The sequence below is a fragment of the Chenopodium album genome, chromosome 10 (assembly GCF_948465745.1).
Source record: "Chenopodium album chromosome 10, dcCheAlbu1.1, whole genome shotgun sequence".
Taxonomy (NCBI): Eukaryota; Viridiplantae; Streptophyta; class Magnoliopsida; order Caryophyllales; family Amaranthaceae; genus Chenopodium; species Chenopodium album.
This window is the reverse complement of record NC_137843.1, coordinates 46,260,576-46,266,575: the sequence shown is the minus strand read 5'-3', so window position 1 is coordinate 46,266,575 and position 6,000 is coordinate 46,260,576.

The following is a 6,000-nucleotide window of genomic DNA, read 5'->3' as shown; positions in this document are numbered from 1 at the left end:
ACGTACCTCGATCTTTGCAAAACAAACACGGAGTTCCTAGTTACGAACCGAAAATTCCTCCTACAACAAACCAATAATCCTAATCAAATACTTTTCAACCCTTAGATACCATGACTTGAAATACCGGCTTTAACTAGTTGTGCATGAAAAATTTATTATTTAAACCCCTTTACAAATTTAGTATTTGCTTTTATAAACTAATATTTAATAATAATAATAATAATAATAATAATAATAATAATAATAATAATAATAAAAAATATGTAACTATATATGTAAGTAGTAGTTAATGTGCAAGTAGTTGTAGCTAGTAGTATGTAAGTAACAGTATAATTAAATACTAATAATGCAATAGTTCAAGAATCTAAATATATGAAGGTCCAACTTACTCTTTGTTATTTATCAAAGAACAACAAAGACCAATTTAGTCTTTTGATTGCAGTAGGAGTACGAGAAAAGGAATAATGGAGGCTAGGCAATAGGCGAAGTGATAGGTGGCTGGTGGTGCACGGCTAAGTGGTGGTGCAGAGGAGAGAGAAGCTATTAGGAGAAGGAAGGTGAGAAGAGCAAATTTAGAGTAGGAAATGGGGTGAAGTAGCTATGTTCTCATAGCTATTTATAGTGAAGGCTTTGGTGCTATTTCAACCATAATTATTCAATGTAGGAGGCAAGTGGATAGTTAGCTCCCCCCTTGCCGACATAGCTTCATCATTTATTTATTTATTTTTTTTTTATTTTTTTATTTTTGATAATTTTGAAGTAGAATGCTAGTAGGTAGGTTGACGTACCATTTTTATGAATTGAACTTGTGTATAAAAAGCGAATTTGGTACTTTGTCGTTTGAGTCGGGTACAAAGTGTTAACGGTTGAAAATCTGATTTTTTTGATATGATAAATTTTAACTTGACTTGTATAATTAAAACCTTTATAAAGCATGATTATAAAATTATCTTCAAAAAATCATATAAATATTTTTGTATAATAAAATATTTCGGAAAACCCATAGTTAATAGTTAGTAAACGGCTTAAAAATATGGGGTATTACACTAATGAACGCCATAGCTAGCCATGTTCGAGATCTCTTTCTGTTTGTCCTTATGTGACAATTTTAATTTTTGGCAGCATTAATGAAGGAAATATGAAAGAAAATATTTTTAGGGATATAAATATCCACACATTATTATCATTAAGATTTTTAAAATGAGGCAATTACCATTAATAAGGACAATTAAATAAATAAATATTTTAGATGTTATAATTTTCCAAACATTATTCATAAGAGTTATCTCAAACTTTTTACACGGTATAGGGCCGGAAAATAATTCCAAGAGTGAAGGAGAGGAGGACATGTTAGCATGTGGCCTGGTGCCTAGGTGTATATGGTTTGTGTTTTCATATACTTTGTAATAGATGTATATAGATATAAATTTTTACCATTACTATTTAGCCGCAATACTTTGTCCAACTATTTTGTGATATTATTGTGTATCTAATTCGCTCTATAACATCAACAAGCAATTTCAACTTGTAACCCCTCGAAAAAAGATGTTAGAGAGAGAGTTTGTAGAGAGAGATAGAGTGGTGAAACCAAGAGTGTACCCCCCCAAAACCGCCAGACCGTCTGCAACATGCACCAGAGTTTCAGAATTCCACCGTGCCGTCCACCCTTCAGCCCTCTCGCAAGTCCTTCCTCCAATCCTTGTCCAACCCACCACCATCCGAAGCCTCTATTCCCCCCTTCTCCTCTCCTTCCTCTGTTATCCTTCCCCTCCTCCGCTTTTCAATCCTTCGTCCCATCTCCATCTTCCTCTTTCAGATACTGATCTGAACCCTATCCTTTCTCCTTGGATCCATTCTGTGATCTTCAAAAGAAGTCGAAAAATCTTTCTCCTTTCAATTTCTATTTCATTCGCTGTTAAAGTCTTAGAATCTAAAATCAGATCAGAGGTTCATTACCTTAGGGAAAGGATTTTATAATCTTCAACTGTCATCGAAGAAGAACAGAGTGTTATTCTTGCTAGAGGACCCTGGTTTATTGGCAAGACCCACATTCATGTGCAACCATGGCAACTTGGGTTTAAAGCATCTAAAGCAAATATCAACTCGCTTCCGGTTTGGATTGCTTTGCCGAAATTACCAATAGAGTTCCATAACATAGCGACACTCGAAGCAATTTGGAAACTGCTCGGCACATTCGTAAAAATTGACATGGCCCTGCTCAAATCAAATCGAATGCAAGAAGCTCGCATTCTAATTCCGCAGGATAGTGATGCTCTAAAAAAAGAGGGTTTGTGGATTGGAAACTTCTTCCAATCCATAATTTACATGGATGTTCCACTGTTATGCATGTACTGTGGGGCTTCAAACCATAAGAAACAAGATTTTCCTAAACTATACTCTCAGTCGATGGCGCCTAAGAACACCGTTCAAACTCCGGCTGCCACTCAAGACATGGAAATTGAAGAAGACGGAGAATGCATACCTGTTTTGAGTAAAAAAAAATGCACAAAAATTTCAAAAATGGAAAAAAACATGGCCATTTTCAAAATGGCCAAGTTGTTTCATCAGTTGGGCCCCAACTCCATGTCACACCCAATACTAAGCCCAAACTATCTGTTAATTTAATGTGCTCATCTCAACCGCTGGTTAAGTTAGGGCAAAGATCTACCACCAATTCAATTTCGACCCTACCAATATTAAAAAAAACCTTCGCAACCGTCATCAGATTCGAGTCAAACCCTATCCGTTGGATCAAAGGAAAAACCAAACACTTCTCCACCGTTGGATCATGTTTCTCAAATCCACATAGAGAACATTCTTCCAGATTCTTCACTATCCAAAACCCAACACAATCTAATACCAAATCTAGTTTCTCTTTGCCCCCCCCCCAATCAAAAATAGTAACTCTCTTTCTTCAACCCTAGAAACTTTTTCTCTCTTCAAACCAGTAAAAAAAGGTGTCCTCGAACGACTCCGACTAGTTCTCCGAGGGCGATTGCCCGTTCCAGTTCAGCAACTAGTCATCGGAGCAGGAGGTGAGCTCCATGCCGCTCCAATTAAGCCTCTACCTCTTGAGACAAACAATTCCAAACCCCTGCTACATTTTGCCTTTTCAACCATTACCACTCGATCTTCCGCTTCCTATGCTGACACAAGCCGGAATGGCAGCACCGAACGAGATTGTCTACCTCAACTCTCTAATTCCGCACTACCTAGAATGAGAGGTGAACAGAATGAACTGCTTCCTCAAAACTCCTTCTAGGTGGATATCTGTGTCGCGGCAAGCCATTCAGCAGCTCATTCTGGAACCACAGTTTGTCGACGCCCCCTACCAAGAACTGATGATGGCGAAATAACCAGAAGGCGTCATGTATCCTGTTCACCTCCCAGATTTATAAGATCTGCGCTAGATATGTCCTATTTTGGAAGCGTTCATGCGTTGGTGGATCAAACTAGCTTAGATCCAGAACCTCCCCTGGGCATTGCATCCTCAGTTGGCCTTCTTAGCCGATCCCACACTAATCCTCCCTTAATCGAGGAAAACCTATACATTGACCTCAAAGGTGAGCAAAGTCACTCTCGGAAGCGCTACGAATGCAGTCTTAATCTTTAAAACTTAAATAGAGTTCTATCAGCTACACATCAATGCTCACTTCACCAAGGATCTGGACACCAATAATCTGTTGATGGTGGCTCAATTCAATCTGAGCAATTCATATCTTCACAGCAGAATTAACGACAAATTTGTCCATCTGGGCCCCCAAACCAGCCACCGCACTCAGAAGGAGTTCCTTCAGGAAGGCTACATCCCTGAACCTATGATTATTGTCGCTTGGAATGCTTGGGGAATAGCTAGGGGCACATTCATCCCCCACGCCCTACATCTAATTAAACAACATAAGCCTGTTTTACACTTTATTTCGAAAACAAAAACCAATAGAGCTTATACTCTGCACATCATTAAGGACCTCCCTTATGATATCTACTTCCTTGCTGAACCCATGGGTGTTTCTGGTGGAATTCTGCTACTCTGAAACTCGGCTACTATGGACTTTAGATCTTTGAGCCGAGATCTTCATGTTGTGCTTAGTCTGGTGAAGGTAACCTCCTCTTCTTTCTATTTAATAGTTATATATGCTAGTACTAAGTTTAGATCTAGATGTGACACTTGGTCTAATTTAATTTGCTTTAGTGATATTATTCATGAACCATGACTTGTTATTGGTGATTTTAATGAGGTTACTAGTCAATCTCAAAAGTTAGGTGGTAATCCTATTATTAAATACATGGAGTCAATAAATTATTTGATTGTATGAATTATTGTGGGCTTGTAGATGCTGGCTTCTGTGGTAATAAGTTCACCTGGTCCAATAAAAGACGAAGATCGCCCATTCTTAAAAGAATTGACAGAGCTTGGATTAATACTCCTTGGATACAAGCTTTTCCCCAAACCTGTGTCCTCCACCTTCCAAGAGAAAGCTCTAACCAAAACCCAATCCTGTTGTCCACCATATCATCAACCTAACACTCCCATAACCCTTCCACTTTCAAAATGGAATCTTTCTGGTATTCCCAACTTGGATTCCTCCAATTTATTGACCATACTTGGCCTTTTGATAATGTTGACCTTGTTCAAAAGCTTTCTCCCATCACCCCCCTTATTCAGTCTTAGGTTAGAAATAATGTTCCAAATCCAAAAGGAACAATCAAGTCTCTTCTTAGAAAGATGGATGGTATTAAAAAAAGCCCAGAGTCTAACCCTCAAAACTCTTATCTCCACAATCTTGAACACTTTCTGTCTTCTGAGCTCACCCATGTCTATAAGCAAGAAGAAGCTTTCTGGTCCATTAGAGCTAAGATAAATGGCTAAATGAGGGTGATAGGAACACTTTCTTCTTTTCATATGTCTGCCCTTATTATTAGAAGAAGGAACATGATTCATAACCTAAAGTCTTGTGTGGGTGAGCCTGTTCCTTATCACATGCTCAATTCTCACATTTCCTCCTATTTTTCTACTGCCTTCACTTCCTAACCAACAGTTATTCCTGACCTGCCTTTTACCTCCCCTCATATATCTGTCTCCCAGCTTCTTGCTCTTCATGAAGTCCATTCTGCTACTTTCTCCATGGGGAAGTTGAAAGCCCCAAGCCCTAAAGGTTTTCATCCTCTATTCTTCCAAAATCACTGGCCAACAATCTAGCCCTACCTTTTGAAGTTTTGTCAACAATGTTTTGACTCCAAAAGCATCCCTGAGGAAGCCAATAAAACCATCATATCCCTTATTCCAGAGGTTAAAGACCTTGAATCCATTAAGCAATTTAGGCCAATTAGCCTCTATAATCCTCTTACAAGTTGGTTTCCAAAATCCCTGTCCAAAGAATTAGGCCTTTCCTTAACTCTATTATCTCTCCTAATTAGAGTAGTTTTCTACCTGGAAGGGGATGTGATAATAATTACATTGCTACTTCTGAAATTCTACATACTATGAGGAAAAAAACAGGCACAAAGGCCTGGTTTTGCCTTAAGATTGACTTAGAAAAGGCTTATGATAGGTTTAAATGGCCTTTCATTAAGTTTTGTCTTCTAACATTTGTGTTAGATGACAGTTTTGTTGATTTGATCATGAACTGTGTTTCCAACCCTTCTTTCCAAGTCCTTGTCAATGGCACCCCCTCTGTTTCTTTCCTTGCTTCTAGGGGGATTAGGCAGGGGGACCCCCTATCTTCTTATCTCTTCATCATTTGTATGAATTTCCTTAATTTCCTTATTGAGTCTACTTGTTAAGATGGCTCTTGGAAACCTTTTAGATTTAGAAATAACAACACTCCTATCTCCTATTTGTTGTTTACTGATGACCTTCTGCTATTTGAGAAGCTTCTCCTGTAACTCTAAATGGCCTCCAGGACACCCTAAAGCTTTCTAGGCTATGTCTGGTTAGTGCATGAACCTTTCTAAGAGTAAGCTCTACTTTTCCAAAAATGCTTCCCCTACTGTAATGAC